At 38.7% G+C, this 15,292-nt stretch overlaps 1 long non-coding RNA gene across 1 annotated transcript in view; it reads right to left on the reverse strand.

Moving 5' to 3' along the window:
* Window positions 1-7,913: 7,913 nt before the first annotated feature.
* Window positions 7,914-15,292, reverse strand: part of LOC149121095 (uncharacterized) — a 30,302-nt gene continuing 22,923 nt past the window's right edge. The window contains exon 2 of the long non-coding RNA XR_016223963.1: window positions 7,914-8,369. This is a non-coding gene — a long non-coding RNA (uncharacterized LOC149121095). The remainder of the gene's footprint in view (window positions 8,370-15,292) is intronic.

Consider the following 15,292-nt stretch of genomic DNA (forward strand, 5'->3'; position numbering starts at 1 on the left):
CCCTCTCACTGTCTGTAACTCTACCTGTAAAATAAATAAAATAAAATCTATAAAAAAGATTTATTTATTTGAAAGAGTTACACAGAGAGAGAAGGAGAGGCAGAGAGACAGAGAAGTCTTCCATCTGCTGGTTCACTCCCAGAATGGCCACAATGGCTGGAGCTGGGCCATTCCAAAGCCAGGAGCCAGGAGCTTCTTCCAGGTCTCATAAGCGGGTGCAGGGGCCCAAGGACTTGAGCCAGCTTCTGCTGCTTTCCCGGGACATAGCAGAGAGCTGGGTTGGAAGTGGAGCAGCCAGGACATGAACTGGTGTCCATATGAGATGCCGACACTGTAGGCTGCAGCTTTACCCACTCTTTATCTTTTAGAAGTCTGCATAAGTGTTACCTTCGGAGAAGGGTCATCTCTAACCACTGTGTCTTAAGAACTCTTCCAAGGACCCGTGCTGTGGCACAGCAGGTTAAAGCCCTGGCCTGAAGTGCCGTCATACAATATGGATGCTGGTTCTAGTCCTGGCTGCTCCACTTCCAATCCAGCTCTCTGCTATGGCCTGGGAAAGCAGTAGAAGATGGCCCAAGCCAAGACACTCTGGAAAAAAAAAAAAAAAAGAAGACCTAAATGAAAGATCTCCGTGAGTGAGATCCCAGTGGAAAGAACGGAGCCATCAAAGACGGAGGTACCTTTCTCTGAAGGGAGGAGAGAACTTCCACTTTGACTATGACACTGTCGGAATAAGATTGAAGTCGGCGAACTCAAAAGGCTTCCATAGCCTTGGCAACTCATGACTAGAGCCTAGGGTGATTACTGATGCCATAAACAAGAGTGCCAAATTGTTAAGTCAACAACAGGAGTCACTGTGTACTTACTTCTTCTGTGGGATCTGTCCTTAATGTGTTGTCCAATGTGAAGTAATGCTGTAACTAGTACTGAAACAATATTTTACACTTTGTGTTTCTGTGTGGGTGCAAACTGATGAAATCTTTACTTAATATATACTAAATCAATCTTCTGTATATAAAGATAATTGAAAATGAATCTTGATGTGAATGGGATGGGAGAGGGAGCGGGAGAAGGGAGAGGTGCGAGTGGGAGGGAAATTATGGGGGGGGGGCATTGTAATCCATAAACTGTACTTTGGAAATTTATATTTACTGAATAATAATAAAAAAAAGATGGCCCAAGTCCTTGGGCTCCTGCACCCGCGTGGGAGACCCGGAAGAATTTCCTGGCTCCTGGCTTCGGATCAGCGCAACTCTAGCCATTGCCGCCATCTGGGGAGTGAACCAGCTGATGAAAGACCTCTCTCTCTGTCTCTACCTTTCTCTGTAACTCTGTCTTTTAAATAAATAAAATAAATCTTAAAAAAAAAAAAAAAAGGTCTGTGCTGTGGCTCAATAGGCTAATCCTCCACCTGTGGCACCGACACACCGGGTTCTAGTCCGGGTCAGGGCGCCGGGTTCTGTCCCGGTTGCCCCTCTTCCAGGCCAGCTCTCCACTGTGGCCTGGGAGTGCAGTGGAGGATGGCCCAAGTGCTTGGGCCCTGCACTCCATGGGAGACCAGGAAAAGCACCTGGCTCCTGCCATCGGATCAGCGCGGTGCGCCTGCCGCAGCGCGCTGGCCACGGCGGCCTTTGGACAATGGCAAAGGAAGACCTTTCTCTCTCTCTCTCTCTCTCACTGTCCACTCTGCCTGTCAAAAAAAAAAAAAAAAAAAAAAAGAACTCTTCCAGTACAAATTAACAGCTCTCTATTTCTTTTATCTACTTTATCCATAGAGCTTATACAATTTGTTTTCATGTTTACTGTAATTCTATGCTCCTTGGAAGCAAAGATCTTGTTTCCTTTCATCATTGATGTATTCCTAATACCTAGAACCTAAATCAAGTGTGCCATAGATTCTTCTTTCATGAAAAAAAATGAAATATGGTCAATAAATATATTTGTTTATATATATTTCAAAAGTACATTATTATATATTATATAATATGGTCAATATAATTATATATAATGTATAATATATAGTTATATGGACTATATATAGTCAATAAATTAATAAGATATATTCATTTCTATTCAATGCCACCTTATCTAATATAAATAAACAGTTGTATTGCATCTGGTCCTTTCTAATGCCACTGTACGAGCCATTCTTATTTCTTTTAGATCTAATAGGTGACCAGATAATTATAGAGTCAACACCTTCAAGTAATTATTATGAGAATGGAGCAGGAAATGGGGGCAACAAATCCAAGATTCATTCATTTGTATTATGCTAAAAAAATGATTAGCCCACTATTTTAGCCACCATCCTCCCAGCCTCTGCTGAGGCTAAGGCAACAAACAAACAAAAAACTGGCAAAATAGTCAAACAGGATTTCTTCTTGGCCTTATAAGATTTCTCTTGTCACAGTTTTCTTGCTGAAAATATGAGTGGTGCAGATTTTAATAATGACAGAGAAAAGATACTGTTTAGTATACAATTTCATTTTCTAATATAATATACACATTATTTTTGGTCTTAAAATAGGTGCTGATGCTGTGATGTAGTGGAAAGAGCTGCCAGCTGCAAGCCAGTATCCCACATGGATGCTGGTATGAGTCCCAGAAGCTCCAGTTCTGATCCAGCTCCCTGCTAATGTTCCTGAGAAAGCAGCAGAAGATGGCCTAAGTTCTTGGGCCCGTGCATCCACATGGGAGATCCTGAAGAAACTCCTGGCTCCTGGCTTTGGCCTGGCCCAGCTCCAGCCATTGTGGCCATTTGGGGAGTATGCCAGTGGATGGACGATCTCTGTTTCTTTCTTTCTCATCTCTCCCTCTCTCTCTCTCTCTCTCTCTCTCTCTCTCTTTCTCCCTCTCTGCCTCTCTCTGCAACTCTGCCTTTCAAATAAATAAATCTTTTTTGAAATGATCTTAAAATAGTTTATGTATTTTGGTTATTCCAGAATTACTGAAATATTTTTAAATGCCAATGATTATAGTATTTGATATCAATATTCCCACAAATTAAATTTAAGTAATAAATGTACTTTTGAAGGGAAAGGATTCAGGATGAGGGGTATATTTATTAATTATTTGCTTTGGTCATTGTTGCTACAAAAATCTCCCATGTCAAAATCTCTGTCAAAGGATAGACCTGGAATCAACAACCTATTAATTTATTCTTCAGTCAAAATTAAAACTGGTAGACAACGACCACATCTTGAATTTTTATAAAACTGAGCTTCGGAATATACTATTTTTTTCTGTTAAAAGTGAAACTGAGATTCATGAAAACTGCTTCATTCTCAGTAAGTTAAATCTGTTGTTTTAAATACACCAAGTTATGTGTGTTCACTCTTCCCCAACCCACTTCACTCCCCTTCTCTCTCCTTTTGAACTGCTGACCTGAGTCAGTAGCCAAAAATAATAATACAGTGTTTGATCCTCTGGAAACCCATAAAATTACAAACCAGCAACCACCAGGATGCTGGCAGAATTTCCATGGACAGCAACCAGCATGGCACTTGTTAGATATACATAAATGAAGCAGTTTACTGTGATACGCAGCACACGGGTAAAGAGGTAAACTTCTTCCCCCAATATCCCTGCCCCCTACCTGGGTCTTCTAGCTACTGGAGATGGAAAAAGAGAATTCATATATTTTAAATACTACTGGCTTCTTTTTTCTAACTCCTACTATTTAAAGCTACTTCCTTTTATTCACTTTGAAATTAATTCTGCCTATTTTTATTAAGCGCTAATGGAGTTTTATAGTACTGTGCCAAGTACAACAGAGGATAAACATAAATAAAACACACATCTGCATGCCTTCAAGAAAAATAAAATCTAATAATGGAAAATACAATGGGAACTTTGGGTTTAAATGAGGATTAGGGACTCTCTTCTCACTACAAGAATATGTGACAAATCAAATGGCTAAATCTAAATGAACAATCATGGAATTCCTAGTTTTCAGAAATAAAGAAGCAACCTGAGCCAGAGAGATATGTTTATTTGTGGATGTCCTGGAATCCCAGCAATGGAGGCCAGAACTAGATCACCGACACCAGGGGTTGCGATTTCATTTCATACACAAAGACTGGAGATGGTGCACACTGTTGGCATTCAACAGAAAATGAGGCTGGGATCCTTACATCAGTGTGGGGTCTATTGAGCTTTGGTTCATTTGAAAGAGTGGGCTAGGGACCTGTGTTTGACACAGTGGTGAAGGCATTACCTGGGATGCCCACAGCCCACATCTGAGTGTCTGGGTTCGAGTCCTGTCTCTGCTGCCAGTTCCAGCTTTCTGCTAATATTAGAAATGTTTTTACCTTGTGAGACAGAACATGATAGCTTAAGTGCTTGGGTCCCTGCCACACACATGGAAGACCCGGATCGTGTTCCTGCATCCTGACTTTGGCCTGCCCCAGTTCTGGCTGTTGTGGGCATTGAGGGAGTGAAACAGAGGGTAGGATTCTCTCTCTCTCTCTCTCTCTCTTTTTTCTCAAATAAGTTGAGGATATATAAAAATTGCAGGTATGGACTAGATAAAACCCATTCAATGGTCTGAGAATATGGCAATAAGAATGCACATCTTTGGCTGTGTTTCTCTAATAGAGGGAGGTAATAGCATCTAGTAGAAATCAAACATTTCAGGATAGTACTTCATATTGATACAGAGCAAAGTTTCTAATCCCCACGTGTTTTTTGTGTTTACACTCTGTAGACAAGTCGGCATGCTAGATGATTTACACACATGATCTTATTTAATTCTCACCCTACCTTTAAGATAGTGTTTTGGAGTAGTTAACTGAATTAAGTTTGGCCATGAAGAACATGAAATAAACAGGGCCTTCTTTCACATCACATGCAAATAAACCCAAAAACATTCACAATAGGTGATAGACTTAAATGTTAAGAACAAAAACTATTCAACTTCTAGAACGCTTACTACATCTCTGACGTGTCTGATTCAATTTTTTATATGCTATTCTGAATATAGAAGCATTTCATTGCTTGATTTCACTTTAAAAATTTTATTATCTCCCTTAACCAATTTTTTTTACTGACTGCCTTGCAAATAATGTATTCCTCAGGATTTCATTTTTGGGTCTTGTTTTAAAAGTGCCTTTTTTGGAAGATCGGAGTTCTTTTCAGCTCTCTCTATCCTGCATTTGTTGCCAACTCCCTACACAGTTCTCAGGAACTATCAGCCCTGAACTCCAGATTCATTTCTTTCAACTGTGAATTTTCTCCACCTCGCTGTCACTTGGACACATGAGATTCCCATATGTTAACTGACCAAAAATTGCCCTCCTGCATGTCTGCTTTTTTCTCTTTTGCTCAATGGCACAACATCACTTAGCTCTTCTACAAATCCAAGCCTTCTCCAGACTCACTTTGCTCCTTTTTTTGCAACATCCAAGGAGTTATCAAATTATGTTAATTTCAAGTCCAAAGTTTTATTGAATATTTTACTTCCTTCATTTCTGCTGAAAATTTTTTTGTTTTGTTTTTTGGTTTTTTTTGTTTTGTTTTTTGTTTTTTGTTTTGTTTTGTTTTTTTTTTGTTTTTTTTTTTTTGTTTTGTTTTTTTTTTTTGACAGGCAGAGTGGACAGTTAGAGAGAGAGACAGAGAGAAAGGTCTTCCTTTGCCATTGGTTCACCCTCCAATGGCCGCCGCGGCTGGCGCACTGCGGCTGGCGCACCGCGCTGATCTGATGGCAGGAGCCAGGATCCAGGTGCTTTTCCTAGTCTCCCATGGGGTGCAGGGCCCAAGCACCTGGGCCATCCTCCACTGCACTCCCTGGCCATAGCAGAGAGCTGGCCTGGAAGAGGGGCAACCGGGACAGAATCCGGCGCCCCGACCGGGACTAGAACCCGGTGTGCCAGCGCCACAAGGTGGAGGATTAGCCTATTGAGCCACGGCGCCGGCCCTCTGCCTCTCTTTTCTGATGGAATTTGAACATACTTTGGGATAAACCTAAAGCTTACTTACAATGACAATCCCTAACGCACTGCCTGGGGTATAATCAGGACTCAAAATACATTGAGTAGGGGCCAGCGCTGTGGCTCACTTGGTTAATCCTCCACCTGTGGTGCCAGCATCCCATATGGGCACTGGGTTCTAGTCCCGGTTGCTCCTCTTCCAGTCCAGCTCTCTGCTGTAGCCCGAGAAGGCAGTGGAGAACGGCCCAGGTGCTTGGGGCCTGCACCCGCATGGGAGACCAGGAGGAAGCACCTGGCTCCTGGCTTCGGATCAGCACAGCATGCCAGCCATCGCGGCCATTTGAAGGGGTGAACCAACTGAAGGAAGACCTTTCTTTCTGTCTCTCTCTCTTTCTCTCTCACTGTCTAACTCTGCCTGTCAAATAAAAAAAAGAATACATTGAGTAAATGTATCTAAAAGGATGAATTAAGAAACAGATGCCATTTTATTGTCCTTCTAGAAGCACTTCCACCTCTGAGTCAAAAATGTTTCTTTGCTGTTGACTTTGAACATCAAACTCAGTAGGCTCTTTTCATGGATCAAGGTCTTTAGAACTTCAGTTGTCATGAAAAAAGGGAGGAAATGAATGTTTATTTTACTTTCCATTGACAAGTGGTATGCTACCTGATTTACATACATGATCCTGCTTGATTCTCACATTTTTTTAAGATTAGTTTCAGAGCAGTTAACTCAGGTTTGTCCATGAGTAAAAGAAAACATAACAGTGGCTTAAACAATCATCACAGATGCAAGATCATTCTGTCATTCCCTACACTTTGATACAAGATGATTGCTCGAAATCCTAGAGGAAGGGGAAAAGAAAAGAGAAAGATTAAGAGTCCTCATTCCAGGAAGTGGAGCCACCGCCTTCACTTCTAAGATATTGGTTGGAACTTCATTACCAGTATACATGAACTAAAGGGATTATAGAAAGGTGGTTCTTATTGAATATGTTGAGAGTTCAACTCGAGAGATTTATTTCTATAGAAAGAGGGAGAAAAGAGATTTTTGCTGGTTAAATTATAGTAGCTGCCCTGAAGGAGTCAGAATTCAAAGGTATATCTCTCAGACTTCAGGACAAACCCCCTTCAGCTGGTAGTCTTTGGTGGTCAGCCAATCTTGTCATATCAGAGTTATTTCATTTTTTGGTTGAATATTGAATATTTATGTTAATCTGTTTGCTTCAGATCCATGAACACTTAGCACATGAAAATATTTATGGGATCAGGGATGAAAATCCCAAATTGTTTGATATCTGAAAAACCTTGAATTAATTTCACAACCAATTTTCATCTTTAAAGCATGAAATCACTCTTTGCTAAGGGGTTATTTTTAATCACACAATTAAAAGAATCAAGCAGTTTTAAGGCCCTCAAATGGCTTCCCTCAGGATGAGAGAAACTTGCAATTGCTAAGAAACCTACACTACACTTAAAAATTCAGATTTTGTTAAGAAATGTTCAATTTCCTAAAATTTCCATATATAGTAGGATGTCCACGGTTATTATTTAAGTTGGTATAAGTCAGCATTTGGAAAAATGAAGATAAAAAGGCTAAATATTATAAAAATTTCCCCAAACCAGAAAATTTCTTTCAAGGATGAAACATAGAAATCAGCCTTATAAAATCATGTTTTATTTCAAGCCTCAAGCTTGAAATTTTTGCAGGAAAAATGTTAGATAACGCCAGTTTATCAGTGTCGATGCAAAGAAATTGGGATTTAGTCTCAGATGTGAATAAACTTTTTAGTACAGTTTTCAGTAGAGACAAAATGGTGCTGGCGGTCTCTTAATTACTGAGGAAGATCAAGAGAGTAGATAACTTTTCGCTGTCTGTATTCCTCTGAACACTGGCTTATTTACTTCTTTAAAGGATGACCTATAATCTATATGAGCATGAGATCCTATTTAATGTAAAATAAAAGACGCTGGTGAAGTCCGGCAACATTCAGACATTATTTTTTACTTTATTTCTGGTTAGAATATTTTGGTTAATTCTATAATCTATCGCAGGGGAGTGACAATTCTTAATGAGATGGATATACCTGTGGTAGGTAGCACAATGTACTTCCAATGTTGTCATAACCTAATCCATAGAATCAGTGAATTTGTTACATTCCATGGCAAAGGAGAATGAAGATAGCAGATGGAATTATGGTTGCTAACCGAGTGGTTATCCTGCATCACACAGGTGGTTTCTCTATAATCACTGTGGTTTTCTGATCCAGCTTCCTGTTAATATATCCTGGGAGGCAGCAGCTGATGGCTCACGTGTTTGTGCCACTGTCACCTTAATAGGAGATCACGCTGAAGTTCTCAGCTCCTGGCTGCAGCCTGGCACAATCCCGGTCTTGGGGGTATTTGGGAGTGAACCAGAGATGAAAGTTCTCTCTCTCAATCTCCCTGTCAAGTAAATGAAAATAAAGAAGTCAACATTTTAAAAAATAAAACTTATAATACAATAACATTCACTACGTGATGTACAATTCTAAAGGATTCAGTTCACAACAGTTTTAGAATTGCCCGAATTCCTTTACACTGTCCCTTATAGTAAACACCCTCACAACACTAGGCAACCATTGATTGTTCTCTTTATTTATAATTTGCCTTTTCCAGAATGTTAAATAAATTGAATTGTATAGTATGTACGTAGACTTTTGGGGCTAGCTCCTTTCACCAAGCAAAATGTATTTGAGATTCATCCCTCTTTATTTAGTAAATACAGTTTAATTGCATAGATGCATCATGGTTTATTTATCTAGTCAACAATTGAAAATATCTGGATTGTTTCCAGGTTTTGACAGTTATGAATAAAGTTTTTCTCATCATTCATAGTCAAGCTTTTATATGATCCTAAATGTTCTTTTACTGTGTGGGTAAATATCAAGGGGTAAAATTGCCGGGTTCTGTGGTAAGTTTGATTCTGTAAGACACTGTCAGCGTATTTCCCAAATTTCCTATTGTTTGATTCTATAAGACGCTGTCAGCAGATTTCCGAAAGTGACTGTACCATCTTGCTTTCCCATGAGCAATATGTGATAGTTTCTAATGTTGTACATCCTCATCATCCACTGGTATCATCAGCATATGTGTGTGAATAATTCTAACAAGTGAATAGTAGTTAGCGTAGTTCTTTAGAAGACTCCAGAGAAAAGTGAATTAGCGGATTCTCAGATCCCTTCCAAGGCTATGCAGGCTTGGATTCTGAGAAGTATAAAGCATATCGTAAAGCCATGCTTTGAATAACTACTTATTGCGTCATACTAATGGTTGCAGCTTTCCTCTACACTAATTTCCAAGATATAAGCCTGAAGAAATATTTCCTTGTTTTTGTGACAAGTTCAAATAGTGTTTAACTGAGAATCAAAGTCAAGGATTTGATTATCCAACAATCAAGTACTGTGTCTTTACCCTTTGTCATAGCTCTGAACTCAGTCCATTATTTGCAAATACATCTTTGTTGCTGTCAATGGCAATAGTATGTCAACAGCTCATGAACAAAGAGACAAATGAACTAAAAAGTTACTTGTCTGTTCACAATGGCATCTTCTTAATATAGAAAGAATCTAAATAAAATAAAGGTAATAAAGACTTGGGGCTGGCCAGAGCTGTGGCACTGCAGGTTAAGTCACCTCCTGCAATGCTGGCATCCCGTGTGGGCACCAGTTCAAGTCCCAGCTGTTCCACTTCTGATCCATTTCTCTGCTAGTGAGGCTGGGAAGCAGTGGAAGATGGTCCAGATGTTTGGGCCCCTGTGGGAGATGAAAGAAGAAGCTCCTGGATCCTGTCTTCGGTTTGGCCCAGCCCTGGCCATTGTGGCCATTAGGGAGTGAACCAGTGGATGGAAGACTTCTCTCTCTCTGCCTCTACCTCTCCCTCTTTGTAACTCCACCTTTCAGATAAGTAGATTTTAAAAAAATGATAAAGACTTAAAGAAAATAGAATACTTTTGACAGGTCAAACACCATCACAGGGTCTTTAGGGCAAATAAACCTCCATTTAACACAATTTACTTGAAATACTACCCAGTTAGTACCACATGAATTACTTTTCAGTTATTTTTCTTATAAGACTTACCTCAATTAAATTGTTTTCTCCTTACTTTGAACTTTTAAGAAAAAAAAAGAAAGATAAAATCTGTGGGTTACTTTTGTAACAAGTTATGTTCTTTCTCAATGAATTTTCCATGACATCTGTTTAGGAAAATATCAGACTATACCAAAATGAGGTAATGATGGGGTTTTATATTATCAAAGGCAGCCTTATCCCCATGCACAAATATGCTAACTCCCCATTGCATGGAAGGACACTTTTGCATGCCCAGAGGCATAGTCAGTGAAAGGAAACTTACTCTAATGAAAACGATTTCCTTGAACTTTCACCAAAGACTGAAGCCATCTGAACTTGGCTTTCTGATACTTCTATCAATTTGATTTTCTTTTGGCTTTTGATATTTCCTTGCCTTGCCTGTTCTGATTCCAGGCTGGACTTGAAAATACATTGTAGTAAAGTTCTTCATGATAAGGTATATTTATGGGAGGACTATCACTATTGAAGAATATGAAACTTTACTTTTGAATGTCGCATAGTTGGTCCCAAGTTGTACCTGAGTAAACTCACCACCACCCAGATAGAATGCACTAGGAGCCTTTAAGTCAAGAGTCCTATGTCTGGCCCTCTCAGAATCAAATAATTTTGATCAGATACAGGTTTTTGCTCTCTAGATGATGTTTTCAAATACTATTTAACTTAATATTCTATAAAAAATCTAAAGACCTATTAGTCTACAATCTAAAGAGTGACTAGGAGACATGAAATCCATTTCCATCTTCATAGCCACCAGAGCAGAAAATTATTTTAACTTGCACCATAAGTTTCTGGAAATGTAAGTAATATGGCTACTGGTAATATTTTAAGACATTCATGTGTGCTTTTCTCTCCCTGCTGTTTAAGACGAGAATATACTGAAGGGTAATTTCAGGTTATATTTCTGTCCTACTCCTCCTGAGAATAAAGTTTTCATTTCTTCCCTCATTCTCATCTCCACAGCATCAGTGAAGGTTTCCCCAGGCACTGCTTTGTGTCCATTTCTCTGGATAGCCTCATTTTCTCCCTCACCTTCAACGTTCTCCTATCAGTAATTAAAACACATCCGATCTAGACCTCAAGGAATCACATTTTATCTTTAATTCTGACTTCAATTTCCAACTGCCTATTGGACCTCAAGATCGGCACATCTTGCTGACACTACAATAATCTGTAAACGTGAATACTCCACCAATGCCTCCTTCTGATTACTCTCTTCCTATTAATGATGCTGCATCATCCTAGACCTTCAGACATCCAAACTTCTATCATTTGAATTCCTCTAACAATATCTATAACCAGGAAATGTCTTACATGGTTCTGTTTTGTTTTCTCACAATGTAGTTTAGTTCCTTCTGGAAATTCCATACTATCGAGTGACATTATGCATATTTATTCATTCAAACTTTAACTAAGAGCCTCAATAAAGGAAGCTCTTGTCAATTCACCCACATCTAAGCCATTCCAATGCTGGCCCCCAAATGATTGCTCCCAAATCTTACTTTAATAGACTATTTTTCCATCCAAAACAAAAACAAAAAACAGATGGCTCCATTTGAAAAAAAGTCCAATAAAACCCAAAATCCTACGAACTTTACTCAAGGCTCACAATAAGTTTACCTGTGCTTTTGATGGCTTGTATCTTGCTACTTCCTTATGTATGCCCTACATTCCAGGCAATTCTTTGGTCTCAAACCCCTAGACTGGTTGTTACCCCTTCATCCATATTCTCTCCATCTACAATTTTTGTACAACTTATTCATCTATTGAAATCCAATATTATTCTTTAAGATTTGTATTGCATTTGGTGTATATCAGCATAAACCAAAATTATTGTTAAAGATACAAATTATCTAGCACAATCTCAGAATTTTGATTTAGGTCTAGGGTAGGACAAGGAATCTGCATTTTTTAAAAACTTAATCATTTATTTATTTGAAAGGCAGAGTGATGGAGAAATAGAAAGAGAGAGAGAGGACAGAGAGAGAGAGAGAGGACAGAGAGAGAGAAGAGAATCTTTTGTATGTTGGTTCACTTCCCAAATGGCCTCAGTGTCCAGATCTCAGCCAGGTCAAAGCTAGGTATCAGGAACTCCCTCCTGGTTTCCACGTAAGTGGCAGGGGCCCAATTACTTAGGACATTTTCTGCTGCCTTATGGCATGCATAGGCAGGAAGCAGGAAGCTGATTCATAAGCAGAGTGGCTAGACTGGAACTGACACTCTGATATGGGATTTTGGCATTGCAAACAGCAGCTTAACTTGCTATGCCCCACTTTGGCCTCAGCAATCTATATTTTTCATAAATTCAACCAAATGATTCTCATAAGATAACCTTGAGGTGGAGAACTTTTGAAAACCGATGTAAAGGCATAACATGTGGAATATTTTAAGTTTTCTTAGATGTCATATGCTGGAAATTATCTTACTTTTGCTGAAAATATATCAAACATCTTGATTGCATATTAAAAGGAGTGGGTTTTCTATCATATAGCAGCCTGAATTAAAATCCTCATTCTGTCCTTGTGTAGTTCTATCCATGGCTGTGACAACCTTTCCCAACATGTAGATTGGAGGATGTAACGTATCCACCTACTAACACTATTTTGAGCCAGAAGAGCACTTGACCCAGGACCTGGCATACAAAAAACATTAGATTTCAGCTATCATTTCCATTCTTACCATGGTTACTAGACATAAAACCATTGTCCACTGCTTTGGATCCTGATTTCAGGCTCTCTTGTCACTCACTGGCAAGTACTAGGCTTATTTGTGAATGTAATTTTGCTCTTTGATAGATTATAAATTCTTTTAAAGTAGTGATAATCTTTATAGAGTATTTTAAAAGAAGTTCAACAACTGTGTTAACTTTATTTGCTTATTTTTTAAACTTTTATTTAATAAATGTAAATTTCCAAAGTACAACTTATGGATTATCGTGGCTTCCCCCACCCCCCATAATCTCCCTCCCACCCGCAACCCTCCCATCTCCTGCTCCCTCTCCCATCCCATTCACATCAAGATTCATTTTCAATTATCTTTACATACAGTAGTTCAATTCAGTATATATTAAGTAAAGATTTCAACAGTTTGCACCCACACAGAAACACAAAGTGTAAAGTGCTGTTTGAGTACTAGTTATAGCATTAATTCACATTGCACGAAACATTAAGGACAGAGATCCTAGATGGGGAGTAAGTGCACAGTGACTCCTGTTGTTGATTTAACAATTGACACTCTTGTTTATGGCTTCAGTAATCACCCTAGGCTCTTGTCATGAGTTGCCAAGGCTATGGAAGCCTTTTGAGTTCACCAACTTTGATCTTATTTAGACAAGGTCATACTCAAAGTGGAAGTTCTCTCCTCCCTTCAGAGAAAGGTACCTCCTTCTTTAAGGGCCCATTCTTTCTGCTGGGATTTCACTCACAAAGATCTTTCATTTATGTCTTTTTTTTTTATTTGCTTATATTACCATACCTAACACTTTGAATACAGAAAATGTTCAATAAATCTTTTGAGTGGGTTAACATATAAATTTTTGCAAATGAACTATGAGGCTTAAGTGTATTTTGAGTAAGTTAAAATCAAAGTATATAATAGAGAACCTTAGAAAACAAGGATCACAGTGATTATGCAATCAAACTTCTTGTTTTTGTATGATAACTTTTCAGAAGATGAAAATGAAGGTCAGAGAGGTACAGTGATTGACTGTGAATAGGCAGTTGGTGACAGAGATGGGCATGGAACACAAGTCCCAGGAACAATGGACCCAGTGCTGCATCTCTTGTAGCTCTTCCACAATTGCCACCAGAATCTGTGATTTCCAACCAAAGTTTCAAAAATAGAAATAAATAATTAGTAAAGATCTTCTAAAGATATTGATAAACAAACAGAATATGTTGTGCATATATATATATACATATTTTAAAAGATTTATTTATTTATTTATTTGAAAGAGTTACACAGAGAAAGAGGCAGAGAGAGAGAGAGAGAGAGGTCTTCCACCCAGTGTTTCAGTTCCCAATTGGCTGCAACAGCTGGAGCTGGGCTGATCTGAAGCCGGATCCAGGAACTTCTTCCGGGAGGTCTCCCACGTGGATGCAGGGGCCCAAGGATCTGGGCCAACTTGTACTGCTTTCCCAGGCCAGAGCAGAGAGCTGGATTGGAAGTGGAGCAGCCGGGTCTCAAACTGGCACCCATATGGGATGCCGGCACTTTAGGCCAGGGCGTTGACCTGCTGTGCCACAGTGCTGGCCTCTGTGCACATATATTGAGCAACTAATTGAGTTCTGATAGTACTAAGTAAACAAGTATATTGTCTATAAACTTCAAATAAAAGCCATTGTTCAAAATATATCTTAAAACTCACAGTGCCTATGAATTGTACCTGAGCTGGGTCTTTATTTCTTTTAAATGCAAAGTGACTTGCTTGTGGAAGAGTAGATTTTTTAGTGTTGAAATATTGTGTCCTATTTTTAAAGTACTAAAGGAAGTAGTATAAATGGTCTATGAGCTGACGAACAAACAAAATGACTCCATGTCTAGAAATGGGATTCATACTCCAAAGTCCTTGGTCCATCCAGGATATCTTGTGTCTGCAATGTCGAAACTAATAAAAGAACAGAATGTAGACAAAGTCCAGAAGTCTGGCAGTAGCTTATTTCATATTTGAAGCTATGATAACTCATATCTGTATGATTAAAACAAATGTTTAAGGTATTTCAGTGATATTGATCAGACACCACTGGGCAAAGATTGATAGGAAAAAAAACAGCAGTCTTCTAAACTAGTCACATGGAGTCTTTAAAATCATTGATTAAATCATGCATGATTTCCAAGTTTTCAACCACATGCAATATTAGCTCTCCTGTCAAATGCTCTTTTAATTATCCTTTAAAATCAAAATTTCACACTTCCTTGAGCATTCCATAATCTCACACATTTTTAATTATAGTATTCTGATGGAATGCTTCCTTTTTTTTAAAGCTTAGCTTTATCCAGTATTAAAACATATCTTATCTTTCTCTGAAGTGTTTTATTAATTCTCTTTTAGTATTATAACCTCTGCTCCTGCACTGTTGTCTCTTACACTGCAGATGTACATTATAATTTTATTAAATACTGAAGTCAATTCTAAGGTCCTATTGCAAATAAACAGATCCAGTTTTTTAAATTTTAATTTTTTTATATTTTAGTTTTACTCTTCCTTCCCCACCTGTCTTCAGACTAAAAGTAAAAGAGAC

This window comes from Oryctolagus cuniculus, chromosome 17 (assembly GCF_051225735.1).
Source record: "Oryctolagus cuniculus isolate XC-2025 breed Fujian yellow rabbit chromosome 17, ASM5122573v1, whole genome shotgun sequence".
Classification (NCBI taxonomy): Eukaryota; Metazoa; Chordata; class Mammalia; order Lagomorpha; family Leporidae; genus Oryctolagus; species Oryctolagus cuniculus.